This window comes from Hevea brasiliensis, chromosome 4 (assembly GCF_030052815.1).
Source record: "Hevea brasiliensis isolate MT/VB/25A 57/8 chromosome 4, ASM3005281v1, whole genome shotgun sequence".
NCBI classification, from domain to species: Eukaryota; Viridiplantae; Streptophyta; class Magnoliopsida; order Malpighiales; family Euphorbiaceae; genus Hevea; species Hevea brasiliensis.
The window spans coordinates 22,907,542-22,917,281 of NC_079496.1; the positions used below are offsets into that span (position 1 = coordinate 22,907,542).

A 9,740-nucleotide genomic window follows, 5' to 3' on the forward strand; every position below is an offset into this window, starting at 1 on the left:
ATGTAACGATATTCTGCTGGACCACTTGGCGTATGTTGCTATTGGGATTAATTGGGTCTATTTGGAAAATTTTGATATTAAGTTTAATACCTCGGGGGTGGGTGGGGGTGGGTCTTGTAGAGGTGGACAGATAGTGATATAGAGATGTGGATGCCGTGGCCTAATTTAGTTTTCTTTTTTTATTTTTTTGGAAATTAATTAACATAATTGGAAAATATAAAGATAAATGATTCTAAATGCTTTGTTTTGGACAATGATTGATTTTTATGTGATTATTTTCCTTTTGTAGATGTTGATAATAGTTTTTTTTTTTTTTTGGAGGATTTTGAAGTGCATCCTAAAAGTAGAAGAAGGGGAGGGGGGGTGGGGGGGGGTGGGGGTGGTGTTGGTAGCCCCTTTAGCTATATTTGTTATGCGATTAACTTTTGCATATTAAATTAAAATAATGAATTGCAATAGTTTAACACGAATGGCAGTATTTTTTGTCACATTTTATTGCAGATTATCATTTCTTAGATACATCAATAGGCTTTTATTGATTGTTAATCTATATGTTGTCTTTTGCTCAACTTAAACGTTTTTCACAGATTTTCTTTTTTTAATTTCATATTTATCATGCTAAATTTCCACAACCATTTTTTTCTTCCAATTTAGGGTTCGGTTCCACTATGGTCATCCAGATGTGTTTGATAGGCTTTTTCACCTTGCTAGAGGGGCTGTTAGTAAGGCATCCAAGGTTATCAATTTAAGTGAAGACATTTTTGCTGGTTTGTGTTCTTGTGAATTTTTCTCTATGATTTTGTATATTATCTTCATTTCTGCTGAGTAATTTTAAGTTGATTTCAACTGCAGGTTTCAATTCTACACTTCGTGAAGGCAATGTTACGCATCATGAATACGTACAAGTCGGGAAGGGGAGGCATGTGGGACTCCATCAGATTTCTATGTTTGAGGCCAAAATTGCTAATGGTAATGGTGAGCAGACTTTGAGTCGTGATATATACCGGCTTGGACACCGCTTTGACTTTTTCCGTATGTTGTCTTGCTATTTCACCACCGTTGGTTTCTACTTCAGTACTTTGGTATGTTACAAAATTCAGTTCATTTATCTCAAGATATTAGAACTAAATGTATGCTGTAGATTCTAAACAGTTCCTTTGTCTTCCAGATAACTGTGCTTACTGTATATGTGTTCCTTTATGGTCGCCTTTATCTTGTTCTGAGTGAGCTTGAAGAAGGTTTAATTAATCAGAAAGCAATTCGAGATAATAAACCTCTTCAGGTGGCTCTTGCTTCTCAATCTTTTGTTCAAATTGGATTTTTGATGGCCTTGCCTATGCTGATGGAAATTGGCCTGGAAAGGGATTTTAGGACTGCACTAAGTGAATTTATATTAATGCAATTGCAACTTGCACCAGTATTTTTCACATTTTCTCTTGGAACCAAGACACACTATTGTGGAAGGACTTTGATTCATGGAGGTGCAAAATACAGGCCTACTGGTCGAGAATTTGTAGCGTTCCATGCCAAGTTTGCTGAAAACTATAGGCTTTATTCCCGCAGCCACTTTGTGAAGGGTATTGAGATGATGATTTTGCTTGTTGTGTACCAGATCTTTGGTCAGCCTTATAGAAGTGCTTTTGCTTATATCTTGATTACTATATCTATGTGGTTTATGGTTGGGACCTGGCTTTTTGCTCCCTTCCTGTTTAATCCATCTGGTTTTGAGTGGCAAAAGATTGTTGATGATTGGACTGATTGGAATAAATGGATTAGTTACCGAGGGGGTATAGGTGTACCTCCAGAAAAGAGTTGGGAATCATGGTGGGAGGAGGAACAAGAGCATCTTCGTCACTCTGGGAAACGTGGAATTGTGGCTGAGATATTGTTATCGTTACGATTCTTTATCTACCAATATGGGCTGGTATATCACTTAAAGATCACGAAGAACACTAAAAGTTTTCTGGTATATCATCTGCAAATATTTTGCCCTTTTCCGTATTTAAACATTTATTTTTTATCAAAAGAGAGATGAAGCAAAACAATATCATGTTCTTTTCATTCCTCGTAGGTCTAGGGAATATCATGGCTGGTGATCTTTCTAATATTGTTTGTTATGAAGGTGAGCATTTGATAAAAAAGCATTTGATTCTTAAAGGGCTTAATGGTCAAAAAAATCTGAATTTTTTTTTTCAACTTTTTTGTAATTTTAGCCAATTCTCTCTCTTTCTCTCTTCTTCTTTTTGTTTTTTTTTTTTTTTTGTCAATTTTAGCCTATTTTTAAAGCTTAGTTTTTTTATAGCCCAAGGTCAAATTTGGCTCTAAAGTCAGCTTACGTGACAATTTTGACCGTTGATATCTCCAATTTTGACCTTGGGCTATAAAAACAGGTAACCTTTAAAATTAGGTTGATAAAAAAAAGACTATAGTTGTAAAAAGTAGAAAAGATTTGGATTTTTTTAAAATACTGGGGCTTAGTATTATTGTTTTTTCCATGCATAGTATTATTCCATGCATATTTTTCCATGGTGGTCCGATTTTTCTCTTGGTATGTAGGAGGAAGCCATGAGCAGTTATTTGGCTTCAGTTTTCCATGATTTGCGAATAACTTTGGGTGCATCAAAATGTTCTTCAAAATTGACTCTTGATGAAGCTATTGAGTAATCATATTGTCGCAAACAAAGGGTGCATACAAGACTTGCCCAACCTGTTTATGAAGCAAAAATGATGAAAATTTCTGTCTTTGGATAACGCATTTGTCTGTTTGCCATTTTGTTATGGTTTAGATTAAAACCATTTTAGTAAATATAAATTTTCCTTGAAAACTTCTGAACCATTGATTTGCTAAAATGTGTACGTGCAAACATGCCCTCTTATACGATTCAATATTATCTGTTTTGCTTCTGCAGACAGTATCTGTTGGAAGATGAAAGTTCAGTGCAAACTTCCAGCTTCTGTTCCGGCTGATTAAGGGAATGATATTCCTTACTTTCGTCTCCATTTTGGTCACTTTAATTGCACTGCCTCACATGACAGCTCAAGATATAATTGTGTGCATTCTTGCTTTCTTGCCAACTGGCTGGGGCATGCTTTTGGTAAGTGAAACCTTTTTTTTTTTTATCATTTTCATTTTAGTCTAAAACTAGGTGTGTAAACAAATCAAGCTTCTCATGAACTGCTTGATAAAAGCGCGGCTCAATTGAGCTCATTTTATAAATGAGCTGAGCTCAAGTTCGAATTTTAAACTCGTTTAATAAATAAGCCGAGCTCAACAATATTTGATTTGAGCTCGAGCTCGCCTTGTTTATAATCTCATGAGCTGGCTCATTAATAGGCTCGTTTTCAAAGACTAGTAGAGGAATAGAGAGTAATAATAATATGTGGATAGCTCAGTATTTAACTCGAATCTTAATCTTTTAAATGTTTAAAGTTCAAAGAGAATGAGAGTGAGAGTGAGTGAGAGAGAATGGTTGGATGGTTTTGTGTTTAACTGAGAGAGAGAGAGAGAGAGAGAATATGGTTGGATGATTTTGTGTTTAACTTCAAGAGAGAGAGAGAGAGAGAGAGAGAGAGAGAGAGAGAATGGTTGGATGGTTTTGTGTTTAACTTCAAATTTAATCTTTTAAAGGTTTACAACTCAAATAGAAAGAGACAGATGGGGCAGGGAGACCTTCATATAAAAATCTTAAAATTTGTCAGAAAGAACCAGCCCGTATGCCTGGGATGCCACTGTGTCAGGAGGGATATGCGGTTTTGTAGTCACTTCATCTATAGAAAATTTATGCTGATTTCGGAATTGCCTCTTAAGAAGCGTTTCATTGTTTTAATGTTGATTCTACTTCTTGTGTGCCTTTCCATTTTTACAGATTGCACAAGCTTGTAAGCCTCTCGTTCATCGTGCTGGATTTTGGGGATCAGTTCGGACTCTGGCACGTGGTTATGAGATTGTCATGGGCTTGCTTCTGTTCACTCCAGTTGCATTCCTCGCCTGGTTTCCTTTCGTATCTGAATTCCAGACTCGCATGCTATTCAACCAAGCATTTAGTAGAGGTCTGCAAATTTCACGTATTCTTGGCGGTCCAAGGAAGGATCGGTCTTCTCGAAACAAGGAGTAAACTTGCTGACGGGTACGGCAGTATATATGTTAATGCAATTATCATCTTGATTCTGTTAACCGGCTAATGAGAATCTTGTCCATATCTACTGTAACCATATATTCTAATTATAATACACGAGAGTAATTATGGATGAGATAGGAATCAAATTTTGGTAATTGGAATTAGTCAAGAGCTTGTCTCCTAATTGCCATACTAACTTTTATAAGCTAATCATCAATCCATCATAATTTAAGTCAAAGTTGAATTTTGTGAGCAAAATTAATAGCAAATGTCGTTTGATTTTATGTTGTCCCGATAACTAGAAAATATGGAACGATTTCAGGTTGGGATTGCTTTGTTCCAGCAGCATGGATACATATATAAATATGTCAACTCAAATCTTTTCAAAATAATATACGAACTGAATTTTTTTTATTTAAACTCAATTTATTATAACTCAAAAATATATGGTGAGATTTATCTATTTAATACGTTTTACATATTTGTATCTTAAGTTGGTGGTAAATTGGGTCTAGACAATTTTTCTGAAACAAACGTGATTGATTATGATTATTAGATGAGAAAGCAATTAAGATAGCCTTTAGACACATTTTAGCTATTTGAAAATTGCTGCATGACAGGATATGGATTAATTTGGCTTTTGCTCCTGGCGGAACTGTATAGTGCAAATTTATCGTATGAATTATTGTCTTCTTAATTTATATTAATTATATAGTTAATTTTTATAAATAAATATATAAACATATTTTTATTCATTCATAATTTTATCTATAATTTATTTTTTATTTAAATTAATTTTTAAAACAGACGTGTTCAGTTCAGGTGCATCGTATAGTTTTTACTTAGAATAATTATTTTATTTTTAATTGCATATAAACATTATTAACATATCTTCCTCTTTATGCGGATTATTAACATTTATTTTTAATTTTTACATAATAATTGGGAATTTTTTTAAATAATAATAATAATGCTTTATTTTTAAAATGAACAAAAAATTCTCTCCATAACAGTTACACATTTATCAATCGTAATAGATAACATTTTTTGCTATTAATATAATACACATGTTGCTAATTAATATTAGGTTTTTTTTTTTGCAATACATACATATATATATATATATATATTAAGTCTAATTGTCATGACCCAACCTATGGGTCGGACCGACACTAGGACCTAGGCCAGCCTAAAGCCCCCGAGGCCCGTAGTAAGCCTAATTATTCATTAATCCAACTCTAAGGCCCATTTGGGCCCAATTTCAAGAAATCAACCGGACAGAGTCCGGCCATAAAATGGACTTACCAACGGGGAGTTTTTGACTCACCCGACCTGTAAACACAATAAATACTCAATTAGGGAGCTCAGCTCACTCTCCACATACTCATCAGCATAAAAATAAATGGGAGCTCAGCTCCCTCATCCAATCCATCAAACATGCATAGAATATTAAGTTTACAAATCCAAAATAATAATTTAGCTTACAGACCCATATCAAATAAACCTTTCTAATACATGCGGAAATTCTAAGATTTAACAAGTTTATACAAACGTTAATAATCAACCTGCGAAGAAGAAAGCAGGTTAATCTCAAAAATATCCTCCTGTGGCCTGAAAAAAATATTGAACAGGAGTGAGCGTTCGGCTCAGAGAGTAAAATATCAATTTTAACCATAATCTCTATAACTATCTAAAACTAATGCACCTTGTAGAGTGAAATGCAACATCAACAATATTTTCACATCATAACATCATAAAGGTAATTTGGAGCACTCACACACCCAGTGATATCAATCATAATATATGGGAGCTGATCCCCTATACAGTTCTCTTAAATCCAACCTGGTGCCAGCGAAGAACTCAAGCCAGACTTTCGCTTAATAAACCAAATCGGGGGTCCCAGCGAAGAATTCAAGCTGTGACTACCCCCCGAAGGATCGGGTCCCAGCGAAGATCTCAAGCCGTGACTACCCGTCCTATCCATAGTCCACACAACATCACACGCACGCCAACGCATGCACACTGCTCCAAATTACCACACCAACATACATGACACTTTCACAGTTATGAATGCAACATAAATCGTGCCTAAAGTTTATCTACATAGATATATGCATATAAGTGATGCATGGGCATGCTTGAACATATAATAATAGTGAAATTACAATTAAAATTAATATTTTACTCACAGACTTGACAACGGTTACTGTGGTGGCTGGGCGGAGGAAGAAGACTGTCCCGACTTACCTGACAATTACATTACAATTATTTAATACAAATGACTCAATACAATCAAGAAAAGACCAAATACGTCCTAAGTCGTGCCGAAAATCTGGCAGAGTCTCCCCTATACCTAGAACCTACCCAACCTGCAAAATGGCTCAAAACACACTTCTATATTCACAATCCATATATCCACAACTCAATCACATCACACAGCCCCTCCTGGGCCCATCAAATCAGTCATCCATCACAATATGTAAAATTTCAATTTAGTCCTTATAATTGATCATTTTTGCAAAAACTACCCAAACAAGCTCTAAAAATTCTAAAACTTTGCCCCGCGGTCCTTAGCAATATTACTAGGCTATTTCAAAAAGAATCATAATTTTCTGAGCTACCACGAATATTTTATGAATTTTTAATCCTATTTAAGCACTAGAAAATTACGAAAAAGCAAGGTTCGGGTTTACCTTTGCCGATTCCGACTTCGGGAACGCGCTCAGGATGTCTAACAATGGGGGGGGTAGCCAAAATCTCGGTCCAATTCGGAGACTTTTCCGGTAACGGGTCTGTCTGGCCGGAAATTCACAGACCCGGGCAACTGTCGAATTTTCGTGAATTGAAGATACCTACACGAAGCCCACGACACGGGGGTTAGTACATAAATTTTTCAGAATTTTCTAAGCTCATTTAATGCTCGAAAAGACACTGTGAAGTTCCGTGGGACCCACCGAAAAACGGTGTCGAAAAAATTAGAAATTTATGTCTCCGCAAAGCTCTCGACGAGTGGAGCGCTCTGGTACTCTCGATTTTCTCGTGGGATTCACGGTTTGCGAGAAATCTAGCCTGAAAGTCAAAATGGGCTAAAACTTCCCGGGCAAAAATTGGACAAACCGCTCGATGGATTTCAGTGTTCTTGGTGTCTATGGAAAGCTCTCAACGAGCAGATGATTTTAAACACAAGACCCGGTCCGATTGGTGGCCGAATGGGCCGAATTTTGGCCGCGAAATCGAGGAGTCACGCGCGCGCTGCGCGTCGTTTCTGGAGCCGTTTTCCGGCGTTCCAGGCGGCGGCTGGCCGTGGGGAAGGGCTAAGGTGGCGCCCCGGCGAGGTGGGGAGGCAGGGGAGGTGGCGGCGTGGCAAGGGGAGGAGGGAGGAGAGAGAAAAGAGAGAGAGAAGGGGAGGAGGTCGGACGCGCTCGGGGAAGGGAAGAAGAAAAAGAAAAGGTTGGTCCGATTCGGCCGGTCAGATCCGGTCTGGTTCGATTCGGTAGGTTCGATTCAGGATACAAAATTTTGAATTTTTACTCTGTCTCGGGACCGAAAACGAGGTCCAAAAATTTCGAAAAAATTCCAGAAAACTCAGAAAAATTCGTAGACTCCAAATATATTTTTAGTTTTACCACGTGGTCTTTAAATTAATTTTTAAAAATCATCAAAGTTTATATTTTCGAAAAATCGAACCCGATTTTTAAAATCCAAAAAATCTCAAAAAAATTCCTAAAATTTAAATAAAATTAAAATACCAAAAATGCTCATAAAATAATAAAATTTAAAATTTTGGGGTGTTACATTCTTCCCCCCTTACAGAAAATTTGTTCTCGAATTTTACATAAGGCAGAATAAAGCACATGATTATACATTGAACAGATAAGGGTACTTGCTACGCATATCCCGTTCTGACTCCCAGGTGCACTCTTCCACTGACTGGCTCCTCCACAAGACCTTAACCATAGGGATCTGTTTTGATCTTAGCTGTCTCACTTGGTAGTCCACTATGGCTACAAGTTGCTCCTCAAATGTCAAATTCTCCTTTAGCTCTATTACATCTGGCTGTAGTACATGAGAAGGATCTGGAATGTATTTTCTGAGCATGGAGATGTGAAATACGGGATGAACGTGAGAAAGGTTGGGTGGTAGCTCCAACCGGTAGGCAACTGCTCCAACTCTATCCGTAACCTCAAAAGGTCCGATATACCGAGGTGCCAACTTGCCCTTCTTTCCAAATCTCATGACTCCCTTCATCGGAGAAACCTTCAGGAATACATAGTCGCCTACTGCAAACTCCACATCCCTCCGTCTGGGGTCTGCATAACTCTTCTGCCTACTGAAAGCTGTTTTCAATTGTTCCCTGATTAAAGGAACTACCTCTGAAGTGTACTGCACTAGGTCTACATCATGCACCTTCGCTTCTCCCATTTTCGTCCAACACAGAGGAGACCTACACTTTCTTCCATATAGTGCCTCATAGGGTGCCATCCCTATGCTGGAATGGTAACTGTTGTTGTAGGCAAACTCCACCAAAGCTAGCTGATCATCCCATTGACCTCCAAAATCCAAAACACTCATGCGAAGCATGTCTTCCAGTGTTTGGATTGTCCTTTCGGACTGTCCGTCTGTCTGAGGGTGGAAGGCTGTACTGAAGTTCAACTGTGTGCCAAGTGCCTCCTGCAACTTTCTCCAAAACCGAGAAGTGAACTGGGGCCCTCTGTCAGATATTATGGAAGCTGGAACTCCATGCAATCTGACTATTTCTCGAATGTAGAGTCGGGCGTACTGTGCCACCGAATACGTAGTCTTCACGGGCAAAAAGTGAGCTGATTTGGTTAGACGGTCCACAATAACCCATATCGAATCATATCCTCGCGTGGTACGAGGCAACCCAGTCACAAAATCCATAGTGATCATTTCCCACTTCCATTCTGGGATAGGGATCTCTTGCAGCTTCCCTGACGGTCTCTGGTGTTCAAACTTCACCTTCTGACAAGTCAAGCACTTGGACACAAAGTCTGCTATGTCTCTCTTCATGCCATTCCACCAGTAGCTATCTTTCACATCATGGTACATCTTGGTGGAACACAGGTGGACAGCATGCAGTGTATAGTGTGCCTCTTGCATGATTTCATTTACGAGATTGTCCACATCGGGCACACATATCTTTGAACCTTGCACTAGGGCTATCATTGGCAAATCCAAAGTCACCACCTTCACCTTCTTTGTACTCTTTCTATGATCTTCATCAATTGTTGGTCTCTGTCTTTGGGAAACTCTAACTCTGTCTCTCAAGTCCGGCCTCACCGAAAAATGAGCGATGTACCCCTCATCTGAAAGATCTAGGATTAAACCTTGATCCATCAACTCATGTACCTCTGAATTAACGGTCTCTTCTCTTACGAAATGTGCGCAACCGCGGAAGATTTTACGCTCAAAGCATCTGCTACTACATTGGCTTTCCCAGGGTGGTACTGGATAGTGCAATCATAGTCTTTCAGAAGCTCCATCCATCTCCTCTGTCTCAAGTTTAAATTCCTCTGTTGGAAGATGTACTTCAAACTCTTGTGGTCGGTGTATATCTCGCACACTTCACCATACAGGTAGTGTCTCCAGATTTTTAGTGCA

The 9,740-nt window shown here is 38.2% G+C and overlaps 1 pseudogene; it reads left to right on the forward strand.

The window, feature by feature from the left end:
* Positions 1-625: 625 nt before the first annotated feature.
* On the forward strand, positions 626-4,251 carry LOC110645373 (callose synthase 3-like; annotated as a pseudogene).
* Positions 4,252-9,740: the final 5,489 nt, after the last annotated feature.